Below are 20,356 nucleotides of genomic sequence, written 5' to 3' on the forward strand. Positions count from 1 at the left end.
CTGAAACGTTGCTGGGGCTGAGCATATACCGAAAGTTAGGACTTTGAATTCATAAAGCCCGTCTGGCGTCACGAAGGCGGCCTTTTCTCGGTAGCGCTCATCTACTTCTATTCGCCAGTATCTACTTTTAAGCTACATTGACGTGAAGTAGCGCGCATGCCGTAGCCTGTCCAAAGAGTCATCGATTAGAGGTAATGGATAAACGTCTTTTTGTAACGTGATTAAGCTTACAATAATCGATGCAGAAACGCAAGCTGCCATCTTTCTTTTTCACGAGTACCACTGGCGAAGCCCAAGCTCTATTTGATGGTTGTATTACATCGTCCTCCAGAATCTTCTTGACTTGTTGCTGGATTACTTCACGTTCTTTCTGAGCGACGCGATATGGGTTCTGCCGGATCAGTCTTGCTGCGTCTTTCGTAATGATGCGATGCTTAGTAAGAGGCGTTCGACCCACTCGTTATGCCGATGAGAAGCAGTCCTTGAACTGGTCGAGCAGCTCTATAAGACGGCATCTTTCAGTCGGTGTTAGACTAGGACCAATATCGACTGGTGGTGTATGTGGAGGTGATTGGGCTGTGGCTTCCCCTTGCATAGGAAGACATTCGTGAGAGTAGTAGAGCTCTTCGAGGTACGCCACAGCCGTGCCTTTACCGATGTGCCGGCACTCATTCGTGAAGTAGCTCAGAAGCACTTCTGTGCGACATCCACTAAGCTGACGATGCCGCGAGCGATGGCGATGCCTTGGCGAAAAAGGAGGGCAGTGATGCATTCGGCTATGGCGTCTTTATTACAGTGCACACCGCAACACACGGAAACAAGACTACATGACAGTGGTGGCACGCAGACGTTGTCGTCGACCACACGTAACACCCTGAGTTCTTGGTCTAGATCATGGGTCACAGGCTTGTCAGCTGCGAATGTAATCGCATCATCGCGTATGTTGACCACAGCACCGTACTCTCTTAAGAAGTCCATTCTCAGTATAGTAGGTTTGCAGCACTCCGGTAGGATCAGAAACGTGGCTACAAAAGCCACATTCTCAATCGTGAGTCTTGCTGTACATTTTCCCGTGGGTGTCAATATTTGGCTTCCAGAAATTCGGGTATAAGGGCCGGTCCATTCCATTCTGACTTTCTTGAGTTCTTATGCCAATCGTTCACTCATTATAGAAAAGTCTGCACTTGTATCGACTAAGGCCGTCCCTTAAACGCCATCAATCGTCACAGCGAGGTCGGCAGTGACAGTTTCTCGGCAGAGTCTTCATCGTCGTCTCTCACGTGTTTCGGGAGCAGTGGTGGATTTTCGGAAATTGGATGGCTTTCACCCTTCCCCCCAGAAGTCGCTGCTTTCAGTTTCTCGCAAACAGGTCCCCGCAAACCAAGAGATATGGAGATGAGACGATAGAAAGGCTTTGAGGTGGTGGAAATAAACAGACAGGTGCATAGGTGGGGTGGTTTTCAACGAGACAGAATTCACTTCGACGGGCGGCTAGGTCATGTGGTGGGTTGACGACTTGCAGGACGTGCGTTAGCTCTTTTCGGCGGCAAGCGGGCTCTTCGCGATGCAGGTTAGCTAGTAATGAGGAAAACAACCAGGGAGACTCTTTGACAGGTGGTATGGACAGATACGATTCCAAAGTGGCACCGGTATCTAAGATAAAGAGAGTCCGGGGCGAAAATGGACGTAGCCACGAGCCCCGAGCCAATTCAGACATAGGGTACATTAACATGCGGGGTGGTAGGAGCAGGCTGAAGTGGGAAGAGATAGAAGAACAGCTAATGGAAGAGAGGCCGACGGTATATGGTTTTGTAGAAACACATCTCAGGGACATAGACAACCTCCTAACAATCTGGACTACGCGTAGGAATATTGTAGTAGAACAGAAGGCAGCCGAAAGGCAGTGGTATTGGGGCATTCATTCATAAAAGTACAGACTGCCAAAGGGTCAAGCAGGAGTGCAAGGACCATTTATGGCTAAAAGGAAAAGTGGCAGGGCAAATTACACTCCTTGGTTTCGTGTACTTGTGGACGGGACCGAAGGCCAGAGAAGACAACCATGCAATGGTCGAGTGTATATCAAAGGGCATTCAGGAGTTAGGAGGAGAGTGCGAGATAATTATACTAGGAAATATAAATGGGCACATAGAAGATGTAGATGCGTATACCGACCCGACAGGCAAAATGATGATGGATATGCGTGAAACGCTTGATTTGATCATTTGCAACAATACCGAGCAGTGGGAAGGGCTAATACCATGGGAGGTAGGAAGGCTGCAGTCGACGATAGATTACGCACTGATGCCACATAGGATGTATGATAAGCTCAGGGGAATGCACATAGATGAAGGTGGCTCTAGAAGTCTGGGTAGTGATCACAAACGCATCAAGGTAACTTTTGGAACAGCGCTGAAAGTGGGAAGCAGACAAGATCAGCAACTACAAGAAAATTTTTATTCAGAAAGGCAAATAGAAATAGCCACTAAACAAATTGAGAAAGTAAACACTGAGCATAATAAAACAGTGTGGACATACACGAATCTAATTAGACTGTTTGAGCTAGAGCTTGCTAAGGCACGCGACAAGTCACCCCGGAAAAGAAGACACAAACCCAGAAGTAGGTGGGATGAGGAAGTTAAGAGAGCGATAGCAAAACGTCAGGAAGCCTCTAGAGAACACAGACATGCTAAGCAGCAGGGTGAACCGACAGATGATGTTGAAAGAAAATGGGAAATCTTTCTAAGCTGTAGAAGGGATGAATTCCTTCTGATCAATGAAAAGATTAGAATAAAAGGAGCTCCGTGGCTGGCAGAAGTACATAAAAAAGATAGAAAGGCCGCTGTGAAATTTTGAAACCATCTAAACTCCCTAAGAAATAAGACGAGCCTAGAGCAGAGGTGTACAACAACAGCTCATGGTGCTAGGCTAGAAGGTGACAAAGCCATTGAATATATAACAACAACGGTGACAGAAAAATTTTAACAAAGAAGTGCTTTATGCACCACAATCGACAAGGACGAATCAAGTAGCGTAATGGCTTCATTTTCACAATGAGAGTGCGAAAACGCTGAGAAAAGGGTTCCTAGTAGTACATCACCAGGCCCAGGTGGCATTCCAATTATGCTGATGAAGACATTAGGTCCGAAGTCTAAGCAGGTTTTGAGCGATGCAGTGAGCAACATAATAATCGATGGTGAAGTTCCCGATGGATGGAAACTTAGCAGGATGAGCATGATCTGTGAAGGCAAGGGGGACAAAGCTGAGATAAACAACTACCGTCCTTTAACAGTGACATCAGTGGTCTACAGGCTGCCGATGCAGATTATAAAGGAAAGACTGCAGGCATGGATAGAGGATGTGGAGGTGCGGGGGGAACTGCAGAATGGGTTTCAGAAACACATGAGGCTGGAAGACAATCTGTTGTCACTGACGCAGTGCATCGAAATGGCAGACAGGGAACACAGGCCCCTGTGGCTAGCATTTTTGGATATCAAGGGAGCATACGATAGTGTGGTTCAAGAGGAACTGTGGGGTATACTGGACACACTAGGCGTGAAAGATGTAGTCACTAATTTTTAAAGGATATTTATAAAGGTAACAAGGTAGTTATAGAGTGGGAAAACAGGTATCTAAGTCTGCAGAGGTAAAACGGGGGCTTAGGCAGGGGTGTCTCCTGTCACCCTTATTATTCATGATGTACCTACAAGGATTAAAGTCCAAATCAGAGGGAAGTGGACCGGCCTTCAACCTCTCTTTCGTCAAACAAGGAAAACTCATTTAACAGGCACTACCAGCATTGATGTACGCAGATTATATAGTGCTAATGGCCGACAACAAGGAAGATTTGCAGAGATTGGTGGACATCTGCGGTATTGAGGGAGATAGATTAGATTTCCGATTCAGTAAGGAAAAATCAGCAGTCATGATTTTTAATGACAATGAAGGTAGTGAGCTTAGAATACAGGAGGTCACGCTAGAGATAATAGATAAATAAAAATATCTGGGCGTATGGATGAGCAATGGGGCCGAGTATTTAAGGGAATACGAAATATACGCGATGACTAAAGGAAACAGGAATGCAGCGATAATGAAAAACAGGGCACTCTGGAATCACAATAGGTATGATGTTGTGAGAGGAACATGGAAAGGAGTGAAGGTTTCTGGTCTGACGTTCGGCAATCAGGTGTTGTGCATGAGATCAGAGGTTCAAGCAAGATTAGAAATTAAGCAACGTGAAATAGGTAGGCTTGCCTTGGGAGCTCACGGGAATACACCAAATCAGGGAGTACAGCGTGATATGGAATGGACATCATTTGAGGGCAGGGAAGCTAGCAGCAAGATAAATTTGAGAAGCGATTGAGAGAAAAAGGGGGGAGGAGCGTTGTGCTAGGAAGGTATTCAGGTACTTGTACATGAAGAATTTCGTTACAAAATGGAGGAAGCGAACCAGAAAATCGACTGTTAAATACTTAGAGCACAGCATGGCGCAAAACCAAAAAAAATTATCGGTTAAGAAGAAGGTGAAGGAAGCTGAGATCAATATGTGGAGAATTGGCATGATTAAGAAGTCCACACTAGAGTTCTATCGAACTTTTAAGCGGGAAATTGCCAAGGAAAGGATCTCTGATAATACTCAGTGTAGGTCTCTACTGTTTGAAGCCAGGACGGGAGTAGTGCGAACCAAGACATATCGGGCAAATACAAAGGGTTAGACACGGTATGCAATGCGTGTGGAGAGGAAGAAGAAACTGCCGAACACTTGATAATGTTCTGTAAAGGGCTTCCCCCTATAGGTTAGGATGATGGCGCAGAATTTTTCAAAGCACTGGGGTTTAGGGGCAGGGAGGGTAAATAGACTTTAACTGGGTAGAATTAACTAGAAGGAGGTTATCTGATTGGTGGCTAAAGTATAGGCACGAGTGAAAATTAAGCCCTTCACTGAAAAGCACGAGTCCTCAACCTCACTATTTAGAGGAAAACATAAAATAAATCTAGTTTTTGGTTGATTAAGTATGGCGGCTTGGTGGCGCTAGCCACCGCCCGATCTAAAGGGTACATTCATATCCATCCATCCATCCAATCATCCATCCGCCGTGAGCTGAGAGACCGATATTTGACAATGTCAGCAAAATTACTACGGCTTGGTGAACCAAAGCGATTCGGGGATGGTGAGCGCGTCCAGAAGGTAGCAGTGCCTTCCTGTCTGCCAGCCTGGTCGTCGTCGATGGGGGCACGGCTTTCGTCGAACTGTCGGCGTGTAGCTTTAGGTGCACTACCGCGGTATTCAGCTCGGCGATGTGGGCGAAAACGGTAAATGTGCCCTGGCTCTCTATAGTTGTAGCAGAGTGGTCGGTGATTCGCAGTGCTCCATATGTTGGTCTTCCGCGTATAGGGTCGCCTGACAGAATCCTGCTGAGCCCAGGCTGCCACAGGGTACGGTTCGAGGTACTGCGGCGCTGGCATGGGCGTGGGTCGACGAACAGCGTCTGCATAGCTGTACCGTTCGGCTGGTAGGATACTTCTGGAGCTAATGGACGACGCACAGCGTCCACGTAGGTACAGGAGTTTAGATGGTACGGTGAAGCGGAATATTGCTGAGAGAGGCAAATGCTTGTCGAAGTTCATGGTGAATGACATCAGTGACGGAGGCTACCGTGGACTCCTGCTGCGGGGGCGCCGTGACTGCAATGTGTACTTTGCGTTCTCCTTCGCGACCTCCTCACGCATGATCTCTCTAATCAGTTGGCGTAGAGAAAACTCGTCGTTTGCGGTAAGTGCGGCGGCGCCTGCAGCTGCGCCGGTGGCTGGGCGATCAGACTGTCGGTACCGTTGCTGCAGCGCACGCTCAATTGCGGTGGCCTCCCTGGCGAACTCGTCCACTGTTGTTGGCGGATTGCGCACAAGACCAACAGATAGCTGCTCTTTGACGCCCCTCATGAAAGGACTTAGCTTTCGAGCCTCGGGCATGTTGGGGTCCGTGCGGTAGTACAGACGCACCATAACCTCAACAAACATGGCGACGCTTTTATGCAGCTGTTGGGTGTGTCCTTCAAGAAGGCGTTGTGCGTTTTCGCGTCGGTCCGCGTTACCGGTGTCAAGAAACTGACGGCAAAACTTCTACCATGTCGTCAATGTTGCCTCGTGGTTTATAAACCTTGTCTTCGCACCGTCATCAAGGGCGAAGTATACGTGGAAAGCTTCCCATCGAGACTCCAGCAGTCTGATTTAGCTACACGTTCAAACTGCTCAAGCTAGTCTTGCCCATCTTCGTTCGGCTGGCCATAAAATAGTTCAGGAATGCGCATATTCTGGACCGTCACCTGTGCAGGACTCCTTGAAAATGCCATTGCTTGAGTAGAGATGGCTGTCGGGAGTGTTGCTCCCTCTAAAAGGCCAAATTCTGGTTCAAGACCTTGAAGGCGACGGCTTGAGCGGTGCAGAGGCGTTTTCACGCGCGGCTGCCTCGTAGGGCTGGACTCGGGGCTTCTCACAGGGGTGCCGATCATGAGGTGGTAGTACCCTGCACCTCCACCAGTGTCGCAGGTTTACTTAAAAACACTGGCAGTGGAGCTCGTAAAGACGATCTCAAAAGAAGGCCGCTAAGATTGTCGTCTTCTTCACTCGCCTGCGCTGCACCTCTCGAGCGAATCCGCGTTCTTCGTTGTCGTCGCTATCTCGCCGCTAAATGCAGCTATGCTCGTGGTCATATGATCATGAGTCGTACAGTAGTGGGCAAATTAAGATTGTTTCTGGCTTCCAGGGTTAAAACGAATGAAATGTAGCCTCGCAGGAGACAAGACTGCTTGTCAAAATATTTGCTCTGACACCTCGTATTCACAATTTTTCATATTTTTAAGTTTGCATTTTTAATGGTCAGTATGGTTTACCTGCTCCATTAAGAATTGGCTCTCAGCTGTGTAGAAGAAGTTCAGAACTTGTGCAGCACGAAATCAGCAGTGCGACATCACAAGTGAATGACAAGATGTAATCCTCATTTCTGTTCGCTTAATTTATAGAGGTGCAAGTATCTTGGCAAAACGCGCCGCGTTTGTGGAGGCGGGTACGGCACCAACGTCTAGTGCAATGTCGTTTGTTAAGGCGTGTGCAGCTGCACCAAACCAGCGCCGTCATAGTAGGAGGTACAGGAACTTTTTGAAACGAATGACATGGTTTAAGGAACGCCATTTCTGCACCGCTGAAACAAATGGCGAGGTGCAGCACCTCGTAAAATAGATTATGTGGTTCAGGCGAATCGCGTCTAAGCATTTCACCCCCATCGAAATATGACCAGTGTGGCTGGGATCAAACCTGAGTTGTTGAGGGCAGCAGTTCCACACGTTATTGAACGTTATCAAGTGTAGATTTCATACCACGGTAGACAGCCAATGCCTGTGGCCAATCTAAAGCACCCCTCTACCGTATGCGTAGTAAAATATTCACAAATACAGCATCGCATGTGCGAGGTTCGAGATGACCTGTTGTTGTAGTGGACGTTCAGGTTTTTCAACGTGCATGCATTGGGGACATTCGAGGGTAGTCATACTGTTGTTGCATGACACTCTGGAAAAACAAGTAACATCACCAGATATTGATAAGTATAATGAATGCATGAAATTTCTCAAAGTAAACAAATTCCAAAGTAAACTGAGTTAACAAGTAAACAGCAGTATTTTATACATATTTGTAATGGTACCTCGTAACACATCTATCACTTGGAGCTGCTTCTTCACAAGGCATGTCATGTAGAAGGTTTCTTGCTCATTGTACACAGCTGCTTTCATGTCAGGTAGGCCAGGAGCCTGCGGCAGAAAAAGAAGTATTCCTGATTTTAATTACGCTTTCTTTGTCACACCATAGCAAAACCACGCCTATTTTATGTGATGCTTCTCAAGTGCGCTTGCGGTAAATTATTAACTCGTAGGTTTTTTGCACTAATATATGAGCTCACTGCGAAGACACATGCGAGGCGGCAGTAATGTATTTGCTTTCTTTCACCACAACGGCCTGGTTTGTGTTACCTGGCGATACATTTCAGAATCAACTATTGAGTCAGCGACTCGTTTTCACGTGAAGCCACGCCGCAAGTAACGCACGTTTTTCTGGTGAAAGATTGACACCTTAGAATTTTTTAAAATTTATTATTGCAATGCGCTGCCACCGTGCAACGCCTACGCAGTCACTGGCAAAAAAAAGCTGCATATGTTTGAATGAACCAACTAGCCCAGCAAGCAACCGTCCTTAAACAACTGAAGTGGTTTCTGCTCACCGGCCCGTAATTTTCGGGCTCGCAACGGGTGTTGATCTGATGAAAGTGTAGTATCGTGCGGCGGACGCACCACACAGAGAACACAAAAGACAAGGGGCGGCGCTGAAACGCTGGCCGATACGAGGTACGCAGCAGCTGGTAGCCAAGCAGGAACTCCTTTATGTACACAAGCATGCTATTAAATACGAATGTACAACGCCCCCTGGGGATCAGAAAACCGCTTTCGAAACCGCAACCCGATTCCCGATACCACATCATCCCCCCCCCCTTGAATTGAAGAACACTCGGGTCTCTACCAGCTAGCACACTGCCTAATTGTAATAAAAATGTGTACAGCATGCATAGCAAAATACAACAGTATATCAGGCAAAGACAAACACACAATAGAATAAAAACGAACGGTATACACAGACAAGTAAGGAAATGCACAGTGTAACACGTAATGGATATCACAGCAAACGTAGAAAGACAACGCACATGCTGCACAGCATACCAGCGAAAAGAAATGTACAGCCCACACAAAGGAAAGACACACGCCGCACGCCACCCTATTATGCCCTCCCCCGAAAGAGGATGTCTGCATAGCCACTGTCTCGCTTAAGCCTACGGCGTCGACGCCTGTAGTGATGCCATTTCCACGACAGGCACTGTCGCCGCCCACAGCAGTCCAGTGGTGCGAAAGAATCAGCCCATGTGCTCTCTTTCAAGTGCACTTCCAGCACAGTAGGGCCGGAACAAGCATGCGCTGAAGCTTAGACGGGACACGGCTCGACGCCACCGATGCAGACTCCATGCACTGAACAAGATTTCGCACGGCCAGCGCAGACTCGACCGGTAGGGGCGACTAGTCGACTCTCAAATCCTCGTATGCAGTAGCTCCTGCGCAGCACACAAAACAGGGACCACTTCCTGAATCTCGGCCGGCACGCTTGGTGGATGCACCTCCAGCAGATCGAGAACAGACGCACCATCTCGGAGGCCACCACAAGTCGAAAGACGCACAGCCGGGGCGGAATCAGCAGCGGTCAAAACAGGAGCAGCAGACGCCACCGAAGTATCGACAGCTGAGACGCAAGCCGGCATCGTATGGTCAGCAGCAATAGACCCGACCAGAACGGCCATCCTCGCAGTAGAAGTACTCCCAGTCCAAGCAAGTAGAGTCCGGGTATGCCGAACAGCAGGAAGCATGACAATAACAGGCACATCAGGAACACGGTCAGCTGGGATGCCAACAGGTGCACATTACAAGTGTGCACACCTTTAGTCTGTGCTAGAATTGTCGCAGTACGGGATGTCGAAGTATGACCCTATCTGTCAGTAGGTGCATCCCTTGTGGATCGACAGACGCTGCCGTAGTGTGCTTTCCTTCCACAACGCACACAGGTGCGTGTCTTTGCAGGGCAAGCGGCAGCGTCGGACCAGTGCTGTGACGAACCGCAGTGTTGTAATGTGATTTTAGTTTCAGTTTCGTTTTGTTCTTTGTACCCGAGAGGGGGCGTTCTGTATGTGTTTTAGTCCTTTATATGCGTAGGTGTCCTGGTAGTAAAGCGGGCTTCGAGTCCATGTTTCGAATCATTCGTGGTGGCTCTGCAGACAATACAATGGCGACGAGGTAAACTGCAAGTACTACTTCTTCGCAACTGTTCTGAGCTCCGCTCTGCATATCCATTTTTTTGCCAGTGTGACCAGGGTAAATCAACCATAAGCTGTTCTGCGTTGACCCCGCCACCGTCCTTCCTGCTTAGCCCCGGCGTCCAGCCGCGCCATGGGAGCAGTGGCACCGCATGTTAGAGACGCACCTGCTTGCTTCTGGAGCTACCAAATTTTTGCCGCAGCGACGCAGGATCATCCTCATTCACTGCCTTGGAACGGAGGGACAGCGCATTCTCAACACGCTACCAGCCGACGCAGCTACAACGCCAACCGCGTCTGGGACGCCGACTACACCAAATGTCTACGACGTAGCACTCGCAGCGCTCAGGCAACACCTCGCGTCATCCAGCAATGTCGTCGTAGATTGCTACTGGTTCCATTGTAGGTACCAAAATACAGGCGTGTCTGTTGCTGACTTTGTCGTGGCGATGCGGGAGCTCGCATCAGTTTGTTAATTTGTTTCTGAGGACGATGCTCTTCGAGATCAGTTCGTGGCCGGCGTTTTATGAAATCGTGTAGGCGAGCGCATCCTACTTGAAGGTTCTGCGCTTTCATTCACTTGGGCAGTTGAGGTCGCAGTGCAGTTTGAGCGTGCGAGCGAAGAATTAAATGAGTTTTCTGCTTCTGTACAGCCTGTTTTGAAGCATTCACATATGCATGCTAAACACTCATTGAGGGAGAGTAGTGCATGCCCGAAAGCACGGGATAGTTCATCAACGCATGGTAGCGTCTCACATGCGCAGCAGAGTGGGCCTTCTCATTGACCAAATTGTTTTTGTTGTGGCTCCCGGAACCACAATGCTTCGTGGTCTCGATGCCCAGCGCTAGGCCAGCGTTGTTTATTCTGCTGTTGGAAAAGTAATTTTCAACGTGTTTGTAACCAGAAACGGTTTACGCAAGCACAGGTCCATGAGCTTGAGTGCGATGACGCTCCTTCGACATCCGATCATGCCGATCAAGTTCTGGCCGTCCATCACTCGTCGCATAATGCGGTCCACATAAATGTGCAAATTTCTGATGTCAGGTTGATACTTTCAGTTGATTCGGGCTCATTCGTCTGTACTCTGTCCGACGAAGTGCTCACTGACAGGTTCCCTAACGTGTCACTTTTACCTGCTCCCCGCGTTTCCTTGCTTGATTATTCAAAACGTACAATCTCTGTGCGTGGCTGCTTCTGAACCGACGTTATTTTCAAGGGTCAGAGTGCACAGCTCCTGTTCTATGTTGTCCACCAAGGCACTTCTTTGATTGGCCTTGATAGCATAAGGGCTCTTAAGATACGTGTTGAAGGTGCGACATTGCAGTGCCTCCAAACGTCCATTTCTCCTACGAGAAGTCAGTTGAGAATATGGCAGATAAGTCTGCGCAAACGTCACCAGCACCCATGCAACCCGTAGAATGGCCTCAGCGACCATGGCAAAAACTTTGCATCGATATTGTGGGCCCCCTTGAACATGTGCCTCAAACAACAGGTTCATAATCACGCTCGTGGATTATCACTCGAAACGTCCCGAGGTTCTATTCTGCAGTAGCATGTCCACAAGCCCAGTCGAGGAGTTTCTAACCGGCGTATTTTCGCGAGAGGTTTATCCTGAAGAGATCGTCACTGACAACGGGCCACAATTTATTTCTCGTGAATTCACAGAATTTCTTCACGATCAAGCCATTCGCTTGTCTCATTCATCAGTTTACGACCCTCAGGCTAATGGACAAGTCAAGTACTTTAATCGAAACCTTAAGAACTATGTACAGGTGTGTCTTCTGGAGCGACAACCACTCCGCCTAGCAGTAACTGAGTATCTGGATGTATACAGATGCACACCACTGACAGCCGGTGTTGCACCAGCAGTGTTGTTGCGTGGTAGGATGCTCCGAACCAGGCTGCACATAGTAGGCTTTTCTGCACCAGCTTTTAAAGAAGATCCAGCTAAATTGCTCTGACAATTAGGCCATAGGATGAAGAAAGAGCAGCAAACCAGCAAACAAAATGCGGACCACAGAAGAGCTGCCAAAGAGACTACAATCGCAATAGGTGATTTTGTTCGTATCAGGAAGCCGTTTATCCGTTTCAATGGAGATAGCATCTGTTCACCACCAACAAAAGTTGGGAAGAAACAAGGGCCTTCCTCCTTCCTTCTACAAGATGGTAGGACCTGGAACGCCTCAAAACTTGCCAAAATTTCTCAAAGAAGTCAGTTTCATCTTCCTCAGTGTTCCAGTGGGCTGTTTCACGTTCTTTCGAGTGTGCTGTGCCATGCTATTGTTCTGTGCCTACTTCTCTTACAACGGTGCGACCAGTCTCCCGTTCTCCCAGTTTCTCCTCCCGGGTTTCCCTCACCGCTGTCTTTTGTTGCGCCAGCTGTTGCGGTGCCAGTGCCACAACCTACTAGCGTGCAACCAACCTCCTCTGGTCCTACAACGGTGCAACCACATCAGTCTTCCGTTCTGCGAGTTTCTCCTGCCGGGTGGCCCACACCGCAGCCTTCTGCTGCGCCAGCAGTTGCGGTGCCAGTGCCACAACCTACTAGCGTGCAACCAACCTCATCTGGTCCTACAACGGTGCAACCACATCAGTCTTCCGTTCTGCCAGTTTCTCCTGCTGGGTTGCCCACACCGCAGCCTTCTGCTGCACCAGCAGCTGCGGTATCAGTGTTATAACCTACTAGCGTGCAACCAACCTCATCTGGTTCTGTGCAGTCTCAGCCTGTGCCGGCGCAGACTGCTGCCACGCAAGCGACAGGGTGGCCACAGCGAAACGACGACCTCCTCCATAGGTGAAGGACTATGTGTCGAAGTAGTTCGGGTGTACATTGTGTATATAAGTGTTTTCTATTTGTTCTAACCCCTACTAACACCATTAACCTCTTTAAATAAGGAAGGAAATATGTTGTAATGTGATCTTGATTTCTGTTTCGTTTTGTTCTTTGTATCCGAGAGGAGGCGTTGTGTATGTGTCTCTGTTCTGTATATATGTAGGTGTCCTAAGTAATAAAGCTGGGTTCGAGTCCATGTTTCGGACTGTTTGTGGGCACTCTGCAGACACTACACGCAGCGGAAGCACGCTCCCACACGAGTCGACGGCGACGCCGGGGAACCGGTGTCTGACGTGTCGGTAGCCGAGGGGGCAGTCGCAGTCGGCGAGCAGACGGCGTCGACTTGCGAAGCAGCTGGGGAACGAGGAACGCTCCGAAGTGTAGAAGGAGGGGGTTCCGAGTCGTGTCTGACGGGACGAAACAGCATCGCTTGAAAGGGCATCCAGCTGTTGTAACGCGCGGTCGACGCACTCATTTTCTATTGCAAGATCTAGGGCCTTCTCAGTGAAGAATTCTTTTCCCGTCGTCTGAATTTTTCTCGGCATAATCGGGGACGCGATTCCTGCTACAATTTGGTTGAACGCCAGCATATCGGTTCTCGCACCGAAATCGCAGAGTTGAGCAAGCCGTTTAACTTCGAGAATGTATTGCACTGCGGTCTCAGCCAGCTGTTGCCGTAGCGTCTTGTTTGAGGTACGCAGGCATATCAGATCGACTTGCGCGTCCAACTGCTGGACCACTGCAGCATACACGGCTTGCACGGCGCCCACTGGGCTTGCATGGTCTAGTGCCGGAAATGGTTCATCCTCCACAGAAAGCAGGTAGGAGTTCAAATCTTCAACGCACAGCGCGTTCAGTAGTAACGCCTTCTTATGCTCCAGCGTGGCGTCCCTGGCAGCAGCATCAATGTAAACTAGAAGAACCGGACGCCACTGTCGCCGTGAAATAGGGGGCCTACCGGGACACTGCAGGAACATGGGTGGAGGTATCGCAGCATACATCCCTGTGGAGTAGGTAGCCGAACCGGAGAACCGAGTCAAACGCGTAGTCCACGGTATGAATGGTCTTGATGGTCACAAGCTGTCAATCCGCAGAAATGAAGTATCGGTGGGCTGTATTTGGGGTGCTGAACATAGTAGCACAAGTAGCAACTGGTCGTATGCCCACCTTCGGCCAGATGCACGTGGATCCCATCATCGTCCTCAAATTGTAGTGTCGTGCGGCGGACGAGCTGCATAGAGAATGCCCTGCAGGGCATGACGCCGTAGTGCCAGCCGAGAATATGTATGCAGCAGCCGGCAGCCAAGCAGGAACTCCTTTATATACTCAAGCATGCTAATGGATAGATGGATTGGATGGATTGATATGGCTGTAACCTTAAGATCGGGTGGTGGCTAGCACCACCTAGCCGTAATACTCAGTGAACCAAAAACTAGATTTATCTTTTTTTCCTTTAAATAGTGAAGTTGAGGACTTTGCAGTGAAGGGTTTAATTTTCACTCGAGCCTTGGCTTCAGCCACCAATCAGATAACCTCCTTCTAGTTAATTCTAACCGCTTAAAGTCTATTTGGCCTCCCTGTCCCTAAACCCCACTGCTTTGAAGAACTCTGCCCCATCATCCTGAAATATAGGGTGAAACCCTTTAGAGAACATTATCAAGTGTTCGGCAGTCTCTTCTTCCTCTCCACAAGCATTGCATACCATGTCTAACCTTTCGTATTTGGCCCGATATGTCTTGGTTCGCAATACTCCCGTCCTCGCATCAAACAGTAGAGAACTACCCCGAGTATTATCATAGGTCCTTTCCTTGGCGATTTCCCGCTTAGAAGTTTGATGAATCTCTTGTGCGGACGCCTTAATCATGCCACTTGTCCACATATCGGTCTTCACTTCCTTCACCTTGTTCATAGCTAATATTTCTTTATGGTTTGGCCTCAATTAAATACATATATACAACGCCCCCTGGAGGCCAGAGAACCAGTTCTGAAACAAGAACAGACACCCTGATACCACAGAAAGCTTCAAACGTCGCCTCGTTCTCCGGAAGTCACTTGAATTCCCTTCGCGAAAGCATTTGAACAAGTCTAATTAGTGTCAAAATAAACAAAAAGAAAGAGTGTGTTGGCCGGCAGTGGCTCGAAATGTTTACAGCGAAACAAAACAGTGCGAGACACATCCGAACGTACCACAAGCCGTTACTGTTGTATCGGTCATAGAGTTTCCTAAAATTAACTAGAGGGGGCTCTGGCACTGCGATCGTTCAGCGACCATGATGGGTATGATGAGGCCCAATTGATGGGAATGATGGGTAGTACACACCCATCAATTAGGCCTTGTCTTTGTACTTGCGGGTGGTGAATCGTACTTGTAGCTTCGTTTATTGCTGGTTACGATTTTGTTTTGAAAAAAAGAACGAACCCTTTTGAACTTTGTGACACGATTCGAAATGGTAAGCCTAAAAGAATAAGGTTGTGAAGCGCAAATGCTGAACATTTGCTTTTTTTTTCGTGAAAAGACTGCTCTAAGCCACCAAATACACACGGAGCCAGAAGCAGGCCAGAAGTACGAAAATTAGACAAATGTGTGTACTACCCATTATTCCCATGCTCGCTGTAGCACCACGCGTTTCAACTCCCATACACACTAGCGCCAGAGTTCCCTCTAGTGTATATTGGGAAACTCTGTGGTATCGGGGTTTCAGTTCTGGTTTTGGAACCAGTTGGATGGCACCCACGGGGTGTTGTACATATGAATATATTATAAATTATAATAGGTGTGATGTTGTGAAAGGAATGTGGAAAGAGGTAATGGTTCCAAGTCTGATGTTCGGCAATGTGGTCTTTTGCATGAGATCAGAAGTTCAAGCAAGATTAGAAATTAAGCAACGTGGCATAGGTAGGCTTGCCTTAGGAGCTCACGGGAATACACCAAATCAGGGAGTACAAGGTGATATGGGATGGACATCTTTTGAGGGCAGAGAAGCTAGCAGCAAGATAAAATTTGAGAAGTGATTAAGAGAAACAGGGGAGGAGCGGTGGGCTAGAAAGGTATTCAGCTACTTGCATATGAAGAAGGTCGATACAAAATGGAGGAAGCGAACCAGAAAATTGACTGTTAAATACTTAGAGCACAGCATGGCGCAAGACCAAAAAAAATTATCGGTTAAGAAGAAGGTGAAGGAAGCTAAGATCAATATGTGGAGAATTGGCATGATTAAGAGGTCCGCACTAGAGATCTGTCGAACGTTTAAACAGGAAATTGCCAAGGAAACGATCTTTGATAATACTCGGGGTAGGTCTCTACTGTTTGAAGCCAGGATGGGAGTATTGCAAACCAAGACATATCGGGCCAAATACGAAGGGGTAGGCACGGCATGCAGTGCGTGTGGAGAAGAGGAGGAAACTGCCCAACACTTCATAATGTTCTGTAAAGGGCTTCACCTTATAGTTCAGAATGATGGAGCAGAGTTTTTCAAAGCACTGGGGTTTAGGGACAGGGAGGGCAAAATAGACTTTAAGCGTGTAGAAGTAACTTGAAAGAGGTTATCTGATTGGTGGCTAAAGTCATGGCACGAGTGAAAATTAAACCCTTCACTGCAAAGTACCAGTCCTCAGCCTCACTATTTAAAGGGAAAAAAGCAAATCTAGTTTTTGGTTCACTAAGTATTCCGGCTTGGTGGCGTTAGCCACCGCCCGATCTACAGGGTACAGCCATATCAATCCATCCATCCATCCAATAGCATGCTTGCGTACATAAAGGGTGGTAGTGGTAGTTGGAAGATGAGTAAAGGCACCTAATTTCTGCAACCCGGTCAGGAGTACGGCGCAGTGCCTACATAAAGGGAGTTCCTGCTTGGCTACCAGCTGCTCCGTACGTTTTGTGGCCGACGCTCCGTGCACCTCCTCGCCCTCCGGGGCCGCGGGCACCTCTTCTCCAGCTTCACCGCTGGTTCCGACGATTCTGGCGCAGACTGAGAGGGTGCTCACTGGGGCTGCACCTGTTGGCGTCTCAACTGATCGTGTTCTTGATACGCCTGCCCCTGCGGTGTTGCCTAGTTGGGCATACTCAGACAATACATGCTTCGACTGGCAGTACTACTGCGATGATGGCTGTTCCGGTCGCGCCCGCTGCTACTGATTATACCTTACCCACTTCCGTCTCATCTGTCCATACTTCGCTTGTGCCTGCTACTTCCATTTTACCTGTTGCTACTTCCACTGCGGCTGTACTTTTTCCGACTTATGATCTCCGGGATACTGTTTATGTTTGCCCTCCACGGCAGGTGCACCTCCCAGTCAAAAAAAAGTGAATTGGCCCAATTCGTCATAACAATTCCTAGCAATTGGTCCTGAATGGAAAGAATTGGAAAGCAACTGGGATGTGGTGCTTCAATGTGTAGGACCAATTGGACCACGCAGTTAAGATTGGTCACTCCAATAGGTCCACCAAATTCCGATTGGTCTCCCAATTGGAATGCTTGTCAGTCCAATTGGTTGTACACATCCCAACTGGTAAACCATTGGAACAGTGAATTCCAATTGGCCTCCCAATCGGAATGCTTGTTGGTCCAATTGGATGTGCACACCCAAATTGGAAAAAGCATTCCTGATTACAGAAGACCCTTTATTGGAAACATTCTAGATGTAAAGAGTTCATGTTGTGAGTGTTGAAATGGTTGACCTGACAGAAACAATTTAATTTCAACTGGCTGACGAGGTGAAGACCAGTTCTCTGCAACTGGTTCACCCTGTGGAGTATTGTGTGCAAGTTCTGTGAATTCGGCAATGAGTGAAGAGGTAAAAATTTTGAAATATTTTTTTCTAAAATTGTAAAATACCTTACTACAGTACTGCTGTAAACTTTTCTTGCCACTTCACATCTTGCGTCTCTCATAATCATATGGTGGTTTTGGGACGTTAAACCCCACAAATCAATCAATCAATCACTTCACATCTTTATCACGCGAAGAGCCGCCGAAGTATATTCAAAAGAGAACAGTGAAAAATCGGCTGAGCAAACATTGGTTTATACCAACAACCCTTTCAAAAACGCTGCTCTCGAAGCCATACAGTTAGGTCAAAATAAGCTTTAAAAATTAATTTCTCATTACAAGGTTTCGTATTGTTTTTGGCAAAAGAAATAGTCGTGTAATTCATACGTTCATAAAAGTGCATGCGCTTACAGTGCAAGCGCGGCGGCAAGTGCCTTCAGCATCGCCATCAGCAGCGCATTACTGCAGTGGACAAAGTCATGAGCTTTATCAGTGTGTTTCATATCCAGCGTCATTGAAGTAATCATGTTGGCATGATCCATTGATTCATCCCTATTTATTTACAATCAAGGCAAGTATTTCGCTTATGAACTACCTTAACAGCTGTATTATTAGCACCTTTTGCACATTTTGTTCGTTACCTAAACTATTGTTGGCTCGCGACTGAAGCGGACACGGTGCATGGGTACAGCCAGCATGAAGTGTGGGAGCTACTGTACGCGGTAAGTCTTGTTACATCAATCACATTTCCATCCTTCGTGCAGATGTAACCACACTCGTCTGGAACACTCGAATGACTCGCTCCAAATTGCACTGTCGTGGTTTGCATGAATGCCGCTTAGGATAATGCTCCACATGTGCATTATATCAAACTACCGGATCTGGAAAGTGCCGGAGCGTTCAGTTACAGTGTTTTAGACTAGTGTATTAACCTCTTTACTACAGCCATGTAGCTCATTTTTCTCTGTGTCTTATCATATTTGTTTTCACGCTGCCTGGCTGCATGATTTCTGATGCAACTCGGAACAAAGAAAAAAACTGAGCACCAAGAATATACCAACGACCTCCTTTCTAGAAGCTACAGCAGAACAGGCGGCAGTTTGACTACAAATACCCTTACTAGCAGAAATTGGGAGTTGTACTAAGAAGCTTAAAAGCTTTTCGTGTTGAGCACCAGTTTGCTTTAAATGAATGACCATTTGCGCTCAGCTGGTTAACCAGTTGGCAACCAGTCTATTTAAACTGGCTGACCAGTGGGGCGCCTGTTACAAATATTTGAATGAGTACATCTATTCAATCGCTTAACCAATTGAACACCACGTACCTTAAACTGGCCGTCTAGTTCGACAGCAGTTCTTTTCAATTGGCAAAGCATTTAGACGCCAGCTACCTTCGATTGGAGGACGACATCTATTCCGATTTGTTAACCAATTGAACACCACCTAGTTTCAATTTAGGGACCATTTGCGATTAACTGAATTACCAGTTGCACACCAGTTCACTTTAACTAGTTAGCCATTTGGGCACCAGTTAGATTCAATTGGATGACCAATCGGTCCCCCACCTACATCAATGGTCAACCAATCAGCCACCAGTACTGTCTGAATGGTTACAACCAATTGGATGTGAACTGGTTCACCAATGAGATATTATTGGTACATTTCAAACTGGCGCTTAAATTCCATTGGGTTAAAAACCAATTGATGTCAACTAGTATTTTTCCCATTGCACCACTTGAACTTTTTCGACTGGGCTGCCGAGCGTGACAGCCAAGATTTCAGAGTTAGTTCCGATTCAGCGTATGGCGAAGGTGCTTTTGTGCACCTTCGCCACAGGGGAACCTCGGCTGGTCTGGTTTTGAAGCACGCGAAGCCTCCAGCAAGTTAGTGTGCTGGGGTCGCCTTCAATTCATGTGCAGAGAGCGCTGGGCAAGGCAGGTATTCGAATACCTTCGGCCCCGTGTGTGCGTACAACTTGGGTGAACCGGGCGTACCGACTAGAAAAGAAACGCGTCTCATTCACAGAGCCAGTACAGGCGGAAACTCCTAGACTGTATACGAAGGAGGTGCGTGAACGGGTAAGCGAGAGAGAGGAGGAGCTATGGCAACACGCAGTGAGTGAAAAGCTACCCTCGTATTTTACCGCTACAGTAAAAGCACAATAGGCTAAGGTCGCATTTACGACAACAGCAACGGGAGTTCACTTCTGTTCGAAGCAAGAGCTGGCACGCTTCCAACCCTTACGTACAAGAGGAAGATCGGCGGGGAGATGACTTCGTTGCTGTGCCGTGCCTGTGGAAGTGCGGACGAGACAATTGGGCATCTCAGGATTGAGTACGGACAGATATAACTCCCACGCACGGAGTCATTGCATTCCGCGCTGGGCTTTGCGGATGAAGATGGAGAGACTGATCTTCAGGCAGCGAGAGAGTCGATGCGGCGCCTTGAACGCTGGACGGCAGTGGTTATGGCACAGCGGTCGAGAACACAAGGTGGCACAGTGTAATGACTAGATAGAGGCAGTGCAGTGTCAAAGCGCAGTTGTGTCAGCTAACACAAACTGAGCGCGCCCTTGCGCTTGTGCTTTCTTCTATTTTCCCCACTCCTTTCTGTTCGGTTTTCTTCCCTCTTGCTGGGCACGTCCGTTGGGTTTTTTTTTGTTTTTTATTGTTTTTACTTTATTTTTATTTATTTTTTATTCTTTTTATTTTTCACATATGTGTGCTACGGTGTCTTTACATAGTGCAAGTCCGTCCATCCGTTAAAAGAAGAACAGCAGCAAATCATCATCATCTTCTTCATCATCATCATCAGCTGCCTGAACGTGCTCCAATTCTCGGACAGCATGGGCTC

The sequence above is a fragment of the Rhipicephalus microplus genome, chromosome 5, assembly GCF_043290135.1.
Source record: "Rhipicephalus microplus isolate Deutch F79 chromosome 5, USDA_Rmic, whole genome shotgun sequence".
In the NCBI taxonomy this organism is placed as follows: domain Eukaryota; kingdom Metazoa; phylum Arthropoda; class Arachnida; order Ixodida; family Ixodidae; genus Rhipicephalus; species Rhipicephalus microplus.